This window comes from Corvus kubaryi, unplaced genomic scaffold (genome assembly GCF_017639235.1).
Source record: "Corvus kubaryi isolate FWS band 111438036 unplaced genomic scaffold, C.kubaryi_AGA036_p1.0 37354, whole genome shotgun sequence".
Lineage (NCBI taxonomy): Eukaryota > Metazoa > Chordata > Aves > Passeriformes > Corvidae > Corvus > Corvus kubaryi.
Window position 1 is genome coordinate 12,627,500 of NW_024581116.1, and position 20,124 is coordinate 12,647,623.

Here is a 20,124-nt window from a genome sequence, read left to right on the forward strand (position 1 = left end):
GCCGGACACCGGGATCGGCTGCCCAGGGGTTTGTGAAGCTCCTTTGTCCCATCCCTTTCCCGGATCCCAATGCACCAGTGCCGCGTGCTCCCCGAGCTCGCTCCGGAGCGCCCCCTGCAGCCGCGGGGGAACCATCGCACCTGCCCTGCTCACCGGGAGCCGCCAGCGCCCCTGCCGGCTGCGAGCGGAACTGCACCCGAGGGGAAAGGGCCCGACAGCCGAGAAGGCTGGGACTGGGTTTGTGATTGTTTGCTGTTACTGCCAGAGTTATTGCTGTTTGTTTGACTGGTTATATATATAATAGTAAAGAACTGTTATTCCTATTTTCCACATCTTTGCCTAAAAGCCCCCTTGATTTCAAAATTATAATAACTCGGAGGGAAGGGGGTTGCATCTGCCATTCCAAGGGAGGCTTCTGCCTTCCTTAGCAGACACCTGTCTTTCAAACCAAGACATCTGGAAAGTGATTTCTTCTACAGCACCAGAGCAGAATGGTCCATCAAAACTGCATTTCAGATCAACAGGGTAATAGGATGGAGTGTATTTTAAATTCCCTCTGTATTCATTCCTTAATTTGAATAATGCTTTTCATTCCTCCTTACCTTTATTTTTTTTACCAAATTTCATTTTGAAGAAGTTGGCACTTGCTGGGTTTTGGACCAAAACATAACATTCCATCAAAATGGGTGATTTTTTGACAAACTTCTCAAATACGTAATTGTTGCACACACATTGTGAAAAATTCTCTTAAACTGAGTCATTGTGTAAGTTAAGAACTTTAATAATTTGGTGCTGTATTCTGCAAGAACTCTGTCTCAGGTTACTTCTTGATGACAGTAAATTGGTTTTTAAATGATATAAAAGCTTCCAAATCAGCATTTCAAAAAGCAGGTAGGTAATCTAAAGACTATAAGTACAGAATGTAAACACAGGTGGGTCCAGACATCGTTTCAAAACTTGCTGCATATTTCAAATAACTGAGGAAGTGATATTCCCTTGTCTGTTTACCATAAACTCATTACAAAGAGTTCTCCCAATTTAAATACAGAATATTATTTCAGTCATTTTGCTCTTTTTCCTGCTCACAACTTGCTTGCAAGATGGTCCTGGTTTTCTTCAAATATATGCACTATCGCTACTTATTATCTATCAGTATTACAATTACACACACAGGTACCATTGAATCATTGGGGTTTTTTTCATGTAGTTGGGAAATTTTTCCAGCAATGAGCAAGAAGCAGCCAAGAATGCATAGCAATCAAGAGTAGGGACAGGACAGGAGAGCCACCCTGCAGAAAGACCTGGACAGGCTGGAGGAGTGGGCTGACAAGAACCTTGTGAAGTTCAGCAAGGGCAAGCGTAAGGTCCTGGGAAAGCAAAGTCCGGGAGTGCAGCACAGGCTGGGATCTACCGGTCTGAGAGCAGCTCCAGGAAAGGGACCTGGGGGCCCTGAGGGACAACAGCTCAAGAGTGAATGTTGTGCTGCTGCGGCAGAGAAAACCAACATGATGCTGGTCAACAGGGGCAGCACCAGCAGAGAGAAAGAAGTCATTGTCCCACTCTATTCACTGATTGTCAGGTCACATCTGGAACACTGCGTTCAGTTTTGGCCCCTGCTCTGCAAAAAAGGATGTGGGTGGGCTGGAGAGGATCCTGAGAAGGGCACAAAGATGATAAAAGGACTGGGCAGCCTGCCATATGAGGAAAGGCTGAAAGAACTGGGTTTGTTCAGTCTTGAAAAGAGAAAGTTCAGAGGAGACCTTATCACCATATTCCAATTTTTAAAGGGTGGATACAGAGCAAATGGAGACTTCCTTTTCCAAGGAGTCACATGGAAAAGAAAATGGGTGGTAGGTACCAGCTAATCCTGGGGAGATTCCAATGAAACACAATTGGAAAATTTTTCACAATGGGGAACAGGCAAGCATTGGAATAACCTCGCCAGGGTAGTGGTGGATTCCCCAGTATTGGACACTTCTAAGATTCAGCTGGAGAGGGTGCTGGGCCACCCTGTCCAGACTATGCTTTTGCCAAGAAAGGTTGGACCAGATGATCCTTGGGGTCTCTCCCCACCTGGTATTTTATGACCTCATGATTCATGTGCTAAAGCCTTTTATTCACATGGTAACCTGTAATACTTTTGCATAAATAACAACCATTTCTTCACTTTGTAAACAAAACTCATGTGAGTGTGTCTGCAAGGGGAGATGTATGGATTATTCCAATGGCTCTTTGGCATCAAACAAATTTGAATGAATAAATATCCCTAAGCCCAGCACTGACACTACACATTTTAGAGATGTTGAGTCACTAGAAATTCCAGGTTATGAGGATGAAAGTAAAAGTACCCATCTGAAGTTACCTCTGGGACAGCACAGTATCCCTGAGGCTGCAGCCTCCTCACTCATTGCCAGGCTCATGATCTGCTTCTGCAGGGTCCAGCTCTGCACAGACTCATGTTTTACCACTGATCCACATTGAAAAGGGATGTCTCGTGTCAAAGCAATGAGGAAAAATTAGCACTGGGCATGTGTTCTGTGGTGCAGTGATGCTGTGTCTCACATTGCTACCTCTGCTCTGCACATTCGTGGAACAAGTCAGCTTCTGCCCCAGAAGGAAACAGAAATCACTGATTTCCTCTTGAAAGTAGAAGGATAGAAGCAGAAAGAAGACTCAGCCTAATGTTGTGCATATCCTTTGATCCCACCTAGAGTACAAAACAGGCCGGCTGCTGAGCTCACCACTTCCTTCTCCATCCTTCACTCAGGGGAGCATCTCCCTTCTCCCCAGCCTTCCTGAAGGCTCTCAGCTAAAGCTGTAACAGGTGCCCAGGAAGGAAAAGTCACCAAAATAAACACTGCTCCCACACATCTCATCTGTCTTCTCACACGTAGTGGGAATTAGGGAAAGAAATTTTCTTTTGTCATATTTAGAAGCTTTTTTCTTTTTAGAAGTGTAAAGGTTGATATTTACTGTCAGTTGTTGGATGCTTCAGTTGAACAAAATAGTTTCTTTGCTGTGGATCTATAAATAACTTTTTTGAGTAACTGAAAAATATGAAGGATACATTTTATCCTTCCCAAAGTATGTACACTTCTTACCACTAGGTAAACAACTTTATTCTATTCGGAACTAGCAGTGAATTTCCTAGTGTGTGTCTGGTCTCTGGTGTAGGAAAATAACAAGTAGATGTTAGTTAGAAGAAAGGAGATTTATTTTTCCAGATTAAGCTTGAGCAGCTTTTCTTGTCTAAGAATACAAGTCCATTATTTGGTGATTATTTTATTTTTCTCGGATTATATGTTCTCAGCAGTATTTTGGAAGGAAATCTGGTGGTGCATAGACATTAACATAATAATACAGTTTTATTTCCTAAATCCTTTCTGAAAATTCAGGTGTTACAGTCTCAGCATTTCTACAGCACAATAAATTCCCTAAGCACACCACAGGGTTTCATATACCAGCTCCTTGCTATAAAAGGACACTGAGTGGCCACCAGAAAGGTACTGTCAAGTGAGGAACTAAATGACAAAGCTCTTTTAGGGAAAAAACCGAAACAACAAAAAAACCCAGCACAAAAGCAAACAAAAAAAACCAACAACAACAAAAAAAACCCTAGTAATCTTTGCTAAACAAAACTAGCTGTCATAGCGAGTGCCTTTCTCATTCACTTAATTTCTTTATCAGATCATAAAATTTGATTATTTTTCTTTTATCTTGCCTTGGACCATGGTACTTGCTGTATGAGGGAAAACATTGATTGTCCTTCTTAATTGCTCACAGAGCAGCAGCTTTGAGTGTCCTGCCACTGCTAACATATCTATGAATCCTTTTGCAGGGACTCAAAATCTTGCCAAAGTAGGAATTGAGCAGTGAAAATATTTCTTTTTTCTCGTTTCATGGTCCCTAGCTTTGGCCTCCTTCACCTGGACCTGCTTCCCCATGTTAAATGAACATGCACTGATTTAAAGCTGAGAGGATGTGCTGAAGGATTACCAGTTAACAAGCTGGACTACACTGCATATTTTTACCGCTACCCCTTGCAGTTAGGACTCTTAAGCTGCAATGATATACTACCATTACTCTGAGTTTTAACTGAGATACAGATGCTCTAAAGTAAAGCTTCTAATTACCAGGATAACTTGACCTTCTCATACAGCAAATGTTCATTTACACTAATACAATTGCAGAAGGGGAACACTAGTGTCATTGGTAATACTGGGTTTTAAAACTGGGAAATGCTACCTGATGACCACTTGTTAAATCTGTCTGTAACAAAAATAAACTAATGCAGTGACACCTTAGTTTTTTCCATGAGTTGGGATTTGCTCTGCATCTGCCAGATCACTCTCCCTACCACCACAGCACTTGCTCAGAGTCAAGCACAGTAACAGCTGCTTAAGGAGCACATGGGTTAAACATGTTGAGTTTTTCTGGCTCAGTCGTGGGACATTCTCCTTTCAGTACTTTCCTGGCTCTGATTCTGGGTGGACCCAAACACTGGTGGATATACCAGTTCTTCAGTCAGGCTTGCTCTCACTGCCCTCCTGCATACCAAGAACAGGAGTTACCTAGGCAGGCCTTCAGTTCTGGCTTCAGCATCCTGCTCCATGTCACATCAAGGTGCCAAATTTGCATGCACTGGCTTGTGGACCAAGCATTGTAAGTGACAGCAAAGTCTCCAAAAACAATAGTTGGGGCAGAGGATGTAAGGAATAAGAAGAGTGAGTAGCTGACAACAGTCTGCAACCTCACAGTGCTATTAGCATTGGAAAAAAGTCCCCATTCATTTTGTCTTATCTGACAGCCACAGCTTTACAGTGTCTGAAAGCCAGAGGAAGGGATCAATAGACATTTGCTGACAACTGGGATTTTGTTTTAATCCATCCACAAAAGGTTATGTTTTGGTAGCAGATGTTTCTATACAGGTCTGAAATCATAAAGAGAAGGCCAGCTAGCCCTTTACAGGACTCATGGTTTAAACAGCAGGAATACTGCTTGCTGCAGAGCAGACTTCCCATTTCCAGTGGCAAAGTCCACCCTGGTGACAGAGACACAATTGTCATGCTCAGGTTAAAATAAATGTATTCTTCAGGTAGGCTTTTAAGTAGAGAGAATGTAATTTATTAGAACAAATTACATCCCTGAAGGAAGTAAATAAGCTTTCAAGGACATAAACTGTCTTCTAAATGTAGTAGTCATGGCATGATGAATTGCATGTTTGTAAATACCACTTGGAGCCTGGATGTTGAAGTTGCTGTATAGAAGTACCAGCTTGTTTTAATAGTTTTATGGTCAAGCAGTATCCAAAAGACAACGAATTCACATTAATTCATTGCCTATACTGTGTTCATTTAATTTTCTTTGGGGACAGGTACACAGCAAATTTCTATAAATCTTACATCAGGATGGAATTGCTAATACCTAAAAGAAAACCTTAGCCTGAGAGAATCATTGGTTACATGTGTCCAAAGCATCTGACCTGTGTTTTTGATTAAGACATGAGGTTTCAAGCAAGAATGAGCAAAGAAAACCCAACCTATCTCAAATCTTTAAACCAATCTTTAAATCTTTGATGCTAGCCAAAATGGCAAACAAACATAGTCAACTCAGATTCACAGTCAAGTTACGGACAGGAAAGTTTGATGAAACCTTTTGAGATGCTTACCCATATTGCTGGACCTCTTTCCTTCTGCCACCTGACAGCTGTGTTTGGTGCCTGAGTGTTTACAGTCACTGTGATATAGTGGGCTGGCTGAAAATCAAAGAGAAGGAATGTTTGAAAAGGTATTTCCATTAAAACAAAAAGTTGTCTTGTTTGTGCTCCCAGCTGACTCTAAGACTATGTTGTAATACCTGTGCTTTACCTCCTGGACTTCAGTTACATTACAGATTCATTTATTGGTTGGGTTTTGTTTGTGGTTTTGTTTTGTTTTGGGCTTTTTGTTAGACTTTTCCATTTCCCAGTCATATTGCCATTTTCTATTACTTGCACAAAAATGTCTCCATAAAAACCTTAATTGCCAATCTTAACATTCCTTTGGGCTGTATGAGAACTTTCATTCCAATTTCTAATTTCAGTAAAGGCACTGCACAAAAGCTGTTGAATTATTCAGAACTATATGTAACTGGTACAAATTCTCTAGGCTCTGTCTAGTTTGATTAAAGGTAAATCCTAGCAGACATTGTCACTGCGTTGAGAGAGTAAACAGGAAGAGTTAAACAACCTGTAAATGAATGATAAATCCCCCACCTTCTGCAGATACCTTTCCCTCCTCATTTATATCAAAGCATTTACCATCATCTTACCTAATTTCTCTTCATTTAGAAAAACCTATGCCATTACATGCAGGATTGATTATGATGACAAAGCAGAAGCAGATGGCTGTTCACAGTAGCTTATTGGAGTAAGAAATGAAACAAGTTCTTGTTTATCTGGGGCCTGATCTCTCTGAGGCATAAAAAAGCTGGAAGTACCTGCCTTAGGAAGTGTTTTCAGTGTGGCTGTGTTGCCACTGCAGAATATAAACCTGCCATGGGATTACAACAATGACCCTGTCAGACCCAAAGCATGTGGACAACTGAATTTGGAATGTTTTGTCTAAAACTGAATCTCATGACTTTGTCAGTGTCAAGAGGGACTGCAGGTCTGTTCTGTGCAATTGGCCAGGCACTGAGGGGATTATTTACATCCCAAAGCACTGAAGTTGAAGAACAGCGTGAGGCACAGCTGACTGTGAAGAGCAGCGGCACCTGTTGTCATCAGAAAACTCAACTGAATGAATAAAACTTCTAACAACTGCCATAAGCAGATGTTAAAAGTGGGATCTCTTGGGAAGTGTAAAGCAAATGTTACCTACAGTATGCTGACTGAAATTAAGTATCTGTCATGAGTACTCTTGGGCTAAGTCCACCATAAGAAGGAGCTGGGTAATCTCTGAAAGCAGTTACTCAAGAATGCTCCCTTTTACCTTTGAAAATGTCACTTCTAATCCCATTCCTTGGGATTTTTGCATGACCATTCAGCTCCTGTGCAAACTTAGACCAACAGAAAGAATTGCCTTCTCCCTGTCTCATTTGTGCAGGTGTCAGTAGGATGGTAGAGGTAAAAGAGAACTCAGCCATGAGTAGAGCCAGGCCTCCATTCACAAGATTAAATCCATTTGGGGATTCCATTTGGCCTTCTCATACTGCCTTGAGAAGATGGCATAGAGGCCTCATGCCTCTATGTAGACTGGGAAAGCCATACCCATCTTTGATTCTCTGCTGGTGGGATGAGGGGATGGATTCTGTCGATTCTATAGATTTATGTCCACAGCAAAGCACAGGGGCAATCTTCTTTAAATCCGATGTCACACTCTGAGCGGAAGTTGGGTGAAGTTCTTCCAACTTGACTGACCATCTTTCACTTGTATTGAATTTCAGGACTAGGTTCACTTGCCCACACATAGGCACCTGGAACCATTTTAGATGCTTCAGCAAGTACCCTGCTTGACTTCCAGTGCCAGAAACACAGAGAACTACAATTAGCCCTGTGTCATCTTACTCAACCTCATGCCAATAGCTCAGATGTTGTCGGGATCCTCTGGCAGCCAAAGGGGCTCCCAGTTTAGAAAGGATAGGTAATCCCATAAGAGGACAGAAACCCTACTTAACTGATCTTTTCTACAGCTGCAATTCCACATTTTTGCTATCGGAAGCATTAGACAGCATTCAGGCTAACCCATTTCTGAAAGCTAAAATATAAACAGATTTGCCAAAATATTTATTAGATTGCCTAAAATTCATAAAACTTCTAGGAAATAAACCTATTTATGAGCAGTTTAGAAGCAGAGTGGGGCATTTCCTAAAGCCTTGGAAAGAAAAGTACTCAGAAAGAAGAGTAGAGAAGAGGAACAGAAATACCAGTCATGTCTCAATGGTTTGTGGAAAAATAATATGTGGAACTAAAAAGGTGGTGTATTTCCTTCTTTTAAGGATGCTATTACCCTATAAATTGCAATATTTTGTATGGCCTGGCAGGGAAGACTACTGCTAAAATCTACAGACCTGTAATGAAGGAGACAATTCCCCATGCACTGAAATTTTGGATGTCTGTGGCAATAAGTGATAATGGATGTAACCAAGATTTGGAATACACTGAATAACTGAAATGAATGCAGAACAGGTTGTTGCTGCCCATTGACAACTTAGTTATAATTTAAGCAACTGGACAGGGATGAAGGGCAGGAGTGGAACTCAAGACCACCTCTCCATTCAGGGAAAATATACCCATAGTTTGGGAGCAATATTGGGCAATACAAAATACATTTACCACAGGTATATTTCTCACCATCTGAAGAATGAAATGAACGGCATTTTCTTGATCTCAGCTGTTGTCTTGGGATGTATCAGAGACAGGGTCTAAGAGAAAGGCTAAAATTGTTTGGGTTATTTAATAGAGACTGGTTTTACTGATTTCCAGCTGGTTAGAGCTAAAAAAGCTAGCTTGACATGTGATTTTTTTAGGAGCTAATATTTTCTCTTGGAAGTCTGTAATTCTGCAATAACAATTACTTTTAGCGGAATTAATGCTACGAGTCAGTCCTACTGGCCAGAGCTATGAATATATGACTAGCACTGACATTCTGGCTATCTGTTATCACCCATACCAGCAGTGGAATGGGCATGTGAACTCACCCCCACTTGCACAGTAGCAACCCTTAACTGTGCTGTTGCACCACTGTGTTGGACACAAACGTGGCATCCAGTGTTTTCAAACAGATGAATTTAAAGGTAGATATCCAAAATCCTTATCTAGACAGATCAATTATTCCATTCTGAGTGGTTTTCCATTGACTGTTTTTATTCTAACTAGGAAATCAGACTGCTTTTACCAGACTGCCAAAATACAAGGGCAGATGTTCAGTGTCATATACTTGAGTACCAAGACTTTGGCTTCTGCAAGTCTGATTGTTTTCTATGCAAGTAAGTAGCTTTACCTCCTTTTGTAATTTCATGTAAGCATTACGAGATACAAGGAAAATTAAGGTGCAAGGTTCATGTTTAAAAGGCTGAATGACTAGCATGTGTATCCTGATAGCTGTTTAAAATCACATATAAACACTTGCTTATCCAGTGTTCCTATCTGCATTATTATATTTATGTTCAAATGTAAGTATCTGCATTTTTAAATACACATGTTCTCTTGTCTTGTACAAGTGCCGGAAATGCTCCCATAGCTTGCAGAGGAATACAGGATGTGGGTGGCAATTTTCTCCAAACATTTTATCTGGCAATTTTCAGACAGCTTGGATTATGGATTTTCTTTCCTTGCTAAAGAAGAACAACAATAGTGCTATTAAAGCTATTAAAAGATAATAGCTGATACCTTGAGAGCTAGAGAGGGCTGGGAAAGTGGGAGAAAAATAACTCTGGTTTAGGCAACTGAGACTAATCCTGTAATATGCTGAGCTACCCCAGCTCTTCTTTCGGTAGTGGACGGAGCCCAGACTGGCTGCAGCAAGTGAGCATGAATTTCAGTTCTTGGTACCTGATCCCTAAGACATGGCTGGCTGCAGCATGTCTAGGGCATGGTCCTGGATTAGTGCTCCCAGAAACCCGGACCTGATCTATTCAGAGAAGGTAGGGGAGACCTGTTGGGTGCAGACAGGTCAGAGATGGCTGTCCCCACTGAGCCACATCCCTGCAAGACTGCATATGGACCAGCTTGGCTGTCTGCATCACCTGAGACCCCGCTGTGCTACCCCAAGCAGCTTTTGCATGAATTGCTATATCTGCATGGCACAAGGACACAACACAGTTTCATTTAGTTTCTGGTTCTTCACAACATTTCCTCACATTGATCTACTGCTGGTAATTGAAATACAGATCAAAATGATTCACCCATTACCAAAAGGAAAGTAGTCATGATTGTACAAGAAAATAATGAGAAGGACTGGATCTTGATCCCCCAGACCTGTGGCCTAAGCAACAAGTGGTCCTATTTGTAACATGCTGTAGCGGGTTTGGTTTGTAACCAGGCAGAAACACCAATTTAGTGTAGTGGTTTGGCCCAAAATACTCATTACTGTTTACCTTCTGTGAGATAAGAATTAGGAGAAACACAAAACAGGCACCAAACTTGAAAGAATATAAAGAAGTTTATTAACAGACCTAAAAGAGGAAAAAAAATCATACCACACCTTCAGAACACTTCTCCTCCCCCTCCCACCTTTCTCCCTTCTCCCAGTGACAATGTAAGAAGACAACCCTTGAGATGTTCAGTCTGTTTATCACTTCCATAATAACCTTGTTCAGTCCATGTAGGAAGAGGAGTCTCTCTTGTCCATGCTATGAAAACATTATCACAATGAGACAGCCGCCCGGCTTGGTTCTCTGTTCGCATGTGAGTTCCTTCCCACGACTTGCAGCTTTTCCCACAACTGCTTTTGAGGGCCCACTCTTGAAATTACTGGGGTAAAATTTTAAGGTTGAGCCATTCAGAAATAAAAGTTCTCTTCACTCATCTCTGGGAGCATTTCATCTCTAAGAACAGAGGCCCTTCTCCTTCCCTGGGAGAAAAGGGTCCTCCTCATCTTCATATTTAGGACTATCTCTGGGAGCATCTCTAGGAACTGAGGTTTTCTCCTTTCCCATTTGGAGCAAAAGTCCTCATTGCTTCCATCTCTCCCTGTTCAAATTTCTCATGAAATTACAGCTGCTTCAGCATCTGCTTATCTCAGTGCAGGTGCTTTTGCTCACAAGTACAAGTTGAACGCTCCACCCCCCCATGCCTTCATGAAATTACAACGGATACTCTGATATATCATAGCATCACAACAGAATTTCAGCTTTAAGCATCTCCTCTTTCTCTTCCCTCACGTTTTCAGCTCTTCATAGCACTAAAAGGGTTAATCTCACCTCGGCCTTGCAGCTGGAATTTCACTTATCGCTGTTGGTCACATGATCTTTTGCCGGGCTGCAGGGCAGCTTCAGCTGAATCTTGGCCGCACATGGAGAGGAGAGCCGAGCCCCTCCAGCTGCCCACAGCAGGGCTGCGGGGGGTTCTGCGGGTGGAACAGGGCCCATCGGCTCCAGGATGGCCGTGGCCCGGCCTGGCCTGGCCCGAGCAGGGCCTGGGCCGGGCCTGCTGGCCCCTCACGGGGCCCACAGCCACCTGTCCCAGCACTGGAAACAAGAGAGAGCTGGGGTGGCGAGGTTTGTCTATTCTTAAGCGTGCATCACAGAGGCGGTCACAATTTTAAGTAGCTTAAAGAATTGTCCATATTCAAACTGGCCAGCTGATAGGTTCTGTCAGGTCAGGTCACAGAGGAAGCTGTAAGCACCCCTTCGCAAGAACATCACTTCTGGGACTATGCTTGCTAACCCATGACACATGCTCTTGTAACTGTTCATTAATATAGATATAGAAGATGCCTGGTTTTCATATGTATTAGTGAAGAGTGAAGAAACCACAAATTCACCAGTAAGGCTGGTTTGAAAGAAAGTGCCATTTTTGGTGTTTTATGATAAAGAAACTACTGAACAGGTAAAAGTAGTTTCTTGCATTTGGTTACTAAAATTAGAGCATCACAGGTCTGACAAAGTGGGGGCATGGAGTGAGAATACTGACCATAAATAGAACTTGATCAAGAGTAACGCTGTCCGTGTCATTAATTGTTGTCTTCCCTGATGGGGGAGACGTTCAGATTTTTGCCAGGAGAAAAAAGGAGGTGAATGGGACTTCATGCTTCTCAGTCTCCAGATAGGTGTTTATTAATTCTTATCTAAGGAGTACAAGCCACTGGCATGGCTTATACATAGCACAGAGCAGAGAATGCAGCAAGAAGACAACTTATCAAGATTTCACAGCCTTTTTAAAGGTAAATTACCCAATGAAAACTTAAAACGCAAGCTATTTTCACTTTTTTACCAATGTCCAACAAGTTCCTAAATCACGTAGACAGGAACTGCGGAATTCTTTATCCAATCATCCCAAACCACTAGTGCTGCAAAATATGGAGTTAGTGAAGAAGAAGAAAGAAGCTTTTAACTACCACTTATCCTCCATTTTGAGGTTTTCTACTTCTATCTATTTACTATGCAAATAGACCTAACAACTCTAAATTTTTCACCCTGTGATAATCTCACATAGTATTCTATCACCTAATTCACACCATTGTAGATTCAAATTCTTCCCAGAGGCTAGGCAAATTTTCCCATGGATAAAGGTCAAAACCAGTAATGTCCAGGGGGGTAAAACCTTTCAAAACAGGCAGAGAAATATTCTCTGCATTCTAGGTTCCCACAAAGAGGGAAAGGAAAAAGCCCTGCTGCATTTTTGAGCTAATAAAGCCCTTATGCCCTTCAGAAATAGCTTGTATCTTCTCAAATTCTGCAGTGAAAACTTGGAGCTCAGTCTTGCAAAAAGGCATCTACCACTCTTTTGAGATGACCAAGAGTACTCTTCTTGGTTCAGTCCAGAAGGATCCAAGTCTTGGGTCTCTGTCACACTCAGAGCTATGCACCCTCAGGCACACCAAAGGCCACTCACTAGATGCCAAAGTATGGTAACTGACTGTAGCCCTAAGATTGGATCTGGCAGATCCTTCTTCCAGCCCTACTACAAATTTCCTCTGGGACTTGGGTTAAACTCCTGAGTTAATTCCTGTAAAGAGACTCAATTTCCATTAACTTCAGTGGGAACATTGGTACTTAAAGAACTGGATTCAGCTAGCCTAATTTAGATACCTTATCTGTGACTGCAGTTTAGATGCCTAGTGAATAAGTTCTCCAGAAATCCAGGCAGACAGGATTCTTTCTTTGAAGACATCTCACTACTGACTGTATGGCAAATATCAGATCTTTTTTTAGAATAACTGTTTTGCTTTGGTATTTAAAATGCAGCACATTAGATGTCTGCAGTTAGATAGACTGGATTTGATAGTTTAGATATATGGATGTGAACTGTATAATTTAAGTTTAAAAAACCCCAAGATGCACAGACTTTGTGGTTAACTTGTACATGCACTTCTGAGCAGGCTGAGCATACAAGCTGTATGTGGAAGCTGTATGTCCCAAATGTCAATTTCAGCAAACACACCATTTTTTTCCAGATTACAGGAAAACGGGCAGTGAGTGGAATTTATGGCAGACCACTGAAGCTGTTGGCATTAAGTCACACAATGTATTTAACTGATACGATGATATTCACATGACCTAATTGCAAGATAAACCAATGTTTAGGAAATGCACAGCTCTGAATATGGAAAGTGAGCTATTAACTGAAAATTATTGCTGTAATTTAAAAGCACCATCTGTGTTCATCAAACTAATTCTTCTGTCATCCTAATTCAAAAAAAAAATGGAAACAACATGAAATTTTCAGTGTGCAAAATTATCTGCTCATAAGCAGAGCCAGCAGCAGACTAAGAGAATGCAGCAGAAATGACTCAGTGGATTATACCAAATAGCATCTGAGAGAACCATGATTTTCTTTCTGGAACATATAGAAACGAAATCGAATTTAACAAACAAATTTTCCAGTGTGAACTGGTTTTCTAGCTGTATTTGAAAGTTAAAACAAAAAAAAAGTCTAAGCTACCTCACCAAAAGGTTCTCCAACACTGTGGTAAACACAGATGAAAGATTTGGGCATTTTACCTTTCATTCTCATATCAAAAGCAGTTGTTTGGTCTATGCTCTTCAAAATTTTTGACTGGGATTCATCTCACCTAGCTTTAGACTTTTGCAATCTCGACAGCTATATCTGAGCCCAACGCCTTTGGCTCACTTTGTACTCAAAGGAGAGCAATAGGTAATCTAAAGTGCAATTCGGCTGTCCTATTTAGGAGGCCTAATTTTAGTTTAAGATGAATCACATTCCAGAAGTGTCTACGTCTCTCCATCAACTAGAAACGGAGCTCAGATGTGAAATTTCTGCATCTTATTTTTTTATTCAGTGAACACTGCTTTAGAAACTGAATCTTAATGCTCACAGACTTCATTTTATGCTGTGTAAAAGGAGAAAAACAAAATTTTAAAAAAAGGAAAGAAAGAAATCTTGTGGAGGCTGAAACAGTTTTAGAAGACTGAAGGCAACATTGAATCCGTCTGGAACAAAGGTAAGCTGGTGTTTAGTGTCACATTAAGAGAAAAGTGAATTCCATGTGAAGAGTCCTTGGAAGGAATCGGTTTATGCTTAAGACTTCTCTGTCATCAGAAAAGCTTGTCCCATGGCCATACCATTGATCTCTGAGCTATCAGGACTACAAGGAGCAATTTGGGCTTCTTTCTGTATCAGCATTAGTTACAGATGTGTTTTGGATAAGGCAACAGCTGAATGGCACAACAAAGGGCATAAACAATCAAAGCCCTTCAGGAGCCTGCTGTACAAGTTTCCCATAAATCTTTTAAAATCTTCAGTCTAATTGCATTGGCCCAATTTTTGTCCCCAAGTTCCTTCTACCCTAAACACAAATAAGTAAGAGGAGTAGTGGGCCTGTTCTGCTCAAGAATTTTCATGGATGAGTTTTGCATTGTATATAGTAGAAACCCCTGGCTTTTTCCCTTCCTCAATCCACACTACAGAAGAAACTTCTCAAGGGGAGAGAAGTGCTGCCCATGCTCCTATGGCTTATGCATGCTGTAGCCACCTCTGTGCACAGAAGGTGCTGTGACAAATGATCTTCACAGCTGGGACTGAAGGTGCACAAGCAGAAGTACTGGGCTTAGGGTGTCCTGTGGCCAAAACCTGTGGAAATGGAAGTGTAACATTCTAAAATAATCCCTTTCTAGATAGGAATGAAGCTAAAGAAGAGACTACTGTCCATGAGAAGAAACTAAAACCCCAGAAACTGCATAATTAAAAATATTCTTAGGCTACAAGCAAGGAGCACTAGTGTCCTGTTGCTGGGAGAGAAGTTTCTACATGACAACTCTGCTCTCTCTTTACCAGACTATGTCCTTTAGATGAGAAATAGGCCAATATGATTGAGCTTTACAAATCAAGATGTGCTTGCATTGGCTGTCAGCACTGTAATTTTGGTGTTTCTGCCTGTAGCTGTTGTAAAAAATGGCTACTGCAACCCCACCGGAGTGAGGGGAAAGGAGTCCCTTGCAGAAATTAGTCCAGCCCAAGGGAACAGTGAAGAAACACTTGACCAGCTCAACAGTGAAGGAGTTATCCTGGTGCTTTTCATTCTTCTTCAGCCAAAACATGAAAAACGAAGTTCTTCTGATACATAAAGTATAACTATCAGTGACGAATGCCATTCCCCTTATCTTCTTTTCATCTTTTCTCCTAAATGGGCTATTTTATTTAATGACCCCCAATTACAAATTCCTGCTATTCTTTGAATTGCTGTAAAAGTGAGCAGTCTCCATGTGTTCAGAGCAGCTTACAATTAGCATACCCTGATCTTAGAAACTGCAGTCTATTAAAAATATGGACAAATTAAAGCACAGCATCTGGATATCTGCGTATGTTCATTTTGCACAGCAGGTTTCAAGTGCCAGGGTCAAATGATTCCTAGATATCTTGTAAAAGAGCTTATAAATGTCACCATTCAGGTGGAGAACTTTAGAGAATTTTCATACTTTCTTGAAAAATATTATATTACTTCACACTTACCTTTTATGCTATTTCCATATGAAGATGAAGAAAATATCAAGAAAATTTTTTAAAAACTAAGATTTGCTTTATATAATCACTCTGTTGAATTTTGTAATTAGGCTTATAGCCACAAATCCACAAACTATGGAGATATGCATATGAAAATTTTAATCCAAACTCAAATTATTTTTCTATGCAAATTGCCTCATTTTGTGATGTTTCCTTCAAACCAAGGGCCTGCTGGAGAGCCATTTCTGCTTAAATGCATTTTTTTTTTCTATCCCCTAAAAAGTGTAAGAAGTAATGCTTTCACAGGAATATAAAGTAGAGATTAAGACTGGGTTTATATCTCTTTCAAAAAAGGAAATCCTGAAGTGGACAACATAGTTGTCCTCTTCATAAAGCTGTCAAGGCAAAAGACAGGTCTCTGTTTTTTCCAGATTCTCATTTAAACAAATATGCTGCAGTAGCTGGGGGCTGGTTTCCATTTTAATAGCAAATACTCTGTCAATAACAACCTTGTACATGAACAGGAGTTTTTCTATTTATATTAATCAAAGTAATTGAATCACAAAATGTACTGCTAACAAGTAGACACAGGGCAATAGATTCTGCTAGATCCGAAGTGCTTCTGGAAGTTGCAGTACCAAAGTAAAAAAAATTTAATTACTCATTCTGCTGCATACAAGACTTGAAAACAATATTAGGTAACAACAAATTCAGCTCAGTGCCTTCACTTGGCTATCTAAGGGATGAATTTGGCCAAAGGCTGGGATTTGGCTCCACATTTAGATACCTCTACTGTAAAAGCAGATGTTCACAGGTAAGGAAGGTGGGTCAAAACACTGTAGTCAGTAGAGATTTAAGAAAGATGCATCATGCCCATGGCCCAAGCAAGTACAAAGAATGAGCTGGGAAAGATCTGCCCCTTTCTGCATACAGCTGCTGCAGCCAGGAGGGCATCTCAAGGCACGGCAAACACCTCAGAACACATATTTAGGCAGTTTCTTAGTCAAAAGAATCAGTGAGGCTTGACTGAGCTGATGTACATGTCCTCTTTAGGATGGGATGAGTCACCCTCTAGACTCCTTTGAAGGCTTTGAGTAGTTCCCCATTGACTATAGGGCTACAGTAGGATCTTAAGCACCTCCCATATAGGAAGATACCTACATTAAAGATGCCTATATGTATGCATCTGAAATCAGTGAAATTACTTCAGAGATGCATATATTTTTCCTCTAAATACAGAGAAAGCTTACCTCCTTGGCTTAGGCTGGATACCTGATACACGGACAGCCAATGTGGTGAGTTGAACCCCACACTCCCAGCTTGCCATATACTTCCCAGTTTAATGTAGTACCCTTTGTATCAGACAGTCTCCATGTAGAAATGAGAAATAACATTATGCTATTCTCTAGCAAAAATAAAGTGGAAATATTGTCTCCTACCACATACCAGAACAAGCTAAGTTCAAACATCCAGAAGCTGATTCAATCCTCATGTATGTGCTGGTATCAGGAGCCTGACTTTTTGGTTTAGAGATAAAACTGGAAAAAAAAATCTGTCCAAATGTCATTTATATATTTTTCAGCTTTAAGTTGAGTTTCTAAATGTTTTTCTATAATAATCATGGTTCCATTGTTCTAGACAAAACATGGATGGTGTAATCAAGTTTTCTTTTGATCATAACATAGCTATTACCAGACTTTTATTTATTACCTTCAGAAGAGGAGTCTGCTTCATGTGATTTTAACCACTGAAGATAATCAGGAAACCTGCAAGATCTGTTATTTGACATCTTGATTTTAAGTACTCTCTACATACTGCATTTGCTCTCTCTCATAGACCTGACCAACTAAGACTGTTTTTATCTAGATGTTAAAAACTTGATGGAGTGCTGAGGAAGGTTTGTTTCTCAGAGGGTTTGGCAGCTGCAGTTACTTAGACCTCAGTGACTCTGCAATCTGCTGTTTGCAAACAAGCAGACTGAGTGGCAACATGCATTCTCCATACCCCATATATCTTGGTAGAATCATTCAGTTTTTCTTCACAAACTTCAGCAATACTAATCTGATGCTTCAGCTGCACTCTTCCCATGTCATAAATATTTTGACAACATCCTTTAGAGTATCTCAAATCTCACTCTGCTTTTTCTGTCATTCACTGGCATGTTTGGTTCATTTGCTTATAATGGGTAGATTCCATGCTTTCAGTAACAGGAGTCATTAGAAAATACCAATATGACCAGAAAGCATAAAGAAGACAAAGAAGAAACATGAAAGACCAGAGGAAAGTAAATAATACAGAGAGAGCTATGGGGATCACCCCTTCTTAGAAAAATGAAGTCAGGAGAAAAGTGGTGAAACCGAGAGGCAAAAAAAGAAAACTAGAGCTGTTTTTTCTTGCAGGTTGCAATTGCCAAAAGATGCTCTTAAACATGGGTTTCCATGTTATTTCTCTGTGTGTCTGGCCCTCAATGCAGAGGTGATTTCCAATCCTTTTGAAAAGACAATTGCAGCCTGCAGGCACCCTTTGCTAAAGATAGTGAAAAGAATGGGTTAGTTTGGCTCAGTTATCCATTTGTTTAGTAAAATATTACATGTGTCTATGAAATCAGAATAATCATTAAGAAGATGCTTCATCAGCAAACAGGAGAAAAAGTAGTAAGAAGATCTTTACAAGAGTCTAGGGCTGACATGTGAGAGATGGTTTATACTACTGCATCAGCAATGATATGTTTTTGCTTCTTATTCCTGTTCACTGGCAGAACTGCCAGTGGCAGGCTGTGGCAGGACGTGTCCTCCCCCTCTCTACCACAGATGGTTGGTGCATATGGAAGAGATAACCCAGGCAGGTCAGAGAGCCCATCAAGGGTCATCCCTGGCTCCAAAAGGACTCAGGCCCCCAGCTAAGAATCAACATCTTAGTCTGGAAAGCAAACGTGGGAAGAGATAAAAGAAAAATAAATACTCTTGACTGAGAGACACTGTTTTACAATCTATAAAAGATACACAAATTATCACAGAGGCAGAAGCCTTCTACACACCCACACCCTGAAGCGTGAGACTTCTTCCTGGAGTTTGGACGCAAATTCTGTGGTTACTTTCCTGGGAATTAAGGGAAAGGATTTTGATGTGTGCTCCATCAAGAACTGGATGGTAAGAAACATGGGATCCTAGGTTATTTTATTTCTTCACTATCTGTAAAATTAACGGTACCTTTAACCTCACATTGTACTTACTAGTAGTCCCTTTTTGTCTTATTCCTGTGTAGTAATAGTCTGTTTCAAGTCTTATGTCTGTTAGTTTTGTGTCTATTAATAAGTAATCCATTCTATAATAGACCGAATCAGCCATTACTAAAGAACTTGCAACCAAGAGTAGGTTTTGGGGTGCTGGCCACCTCAATAACATGACTGCCTGCTGCCAGAGGCCTGGGCAAAAGGCAGGGACTTATCTAAACCACCACATCTATTCATAATACAGGCCAAAGGAAGAAAAGAAAAACCCACATAGAAACTATTCTCTGGACACTTCAGCCATCCACTTTGCTAAGGAATAACTCATCTGAGAGTACAAAAATCCCTGCTCCTTGTAGCATAACTACAGATATTGATGGAGTTCTAAGTCTTTGCTATCTATCCATTTTCCAGTATGGGGCTGTTGGTTTTCCTGGACAGTGACAATGTATTTTGAAATTAAAAAAAAAAACAAAAACAAAAACAACCACTTTATTGACTGCTTGCTGAAAATTTAACAGAAGACTAGATTTTGTGCTCACATCTATGGGGAAGTAATTAAAAACAAAGTGTTCCTTCCCTGCATTTTCTGCAGCAGTGATCAAGTTCCTGGGCAGTGAAACACAAAAATTTGCAAGGTTTCCTGCTGCTTATCCACTCTTAGAATAGGAAAGAGGGCATGTCTCGGTTTTGAAAGACAGGTGTCTGCTAAGGAAGGCAGAGGCCCCCCTTGAAGTGGCAGATATAACCCTTTTTCCCTCCAAGTTATTATATTTTGAAATCAAGGGCCTTTAGGCAAAGATGTGGGAAATAGGAATAACAGTTCTTTACTCTCTCTATATATATATGTATATAACCAGTCAAACAAAACAACAACAACTATGGCAGTAACAGCAATCACAAACCCAGTGCCAGCCTTCTCGGCTGCCGGGCCCTTTCCCCTCGGGTGCAGTTCCGCTCGCAGCCGGCAGGGGCGCTGGCGGCTCCCGGTGAGCAGGGCAGGTGCGATGGTTCCCCCGCGGCTGCAGGGGGCGCTCCGGAGCGAGCTCGGGAAACCCGCGGCTCTGGTGCCCTGGGATCCTGGGGAGGGATGGAACAAAGGCTTCACAAACCCCTGGGCAGCTGATCCCAGACTCTCAGGAACAGCAGGCTGAAACGGCAGGGACGGACGCAAATCCCGGGTGGCAGACGAGATGTATCCAGATGGGAAAACCCCACGGAGGCCCAGGCAGGCAGGGCGAGCAGGGCTACAGCGTAGCGGAAGCTCAAAACAGCAGCGGGGCAGGGCAGC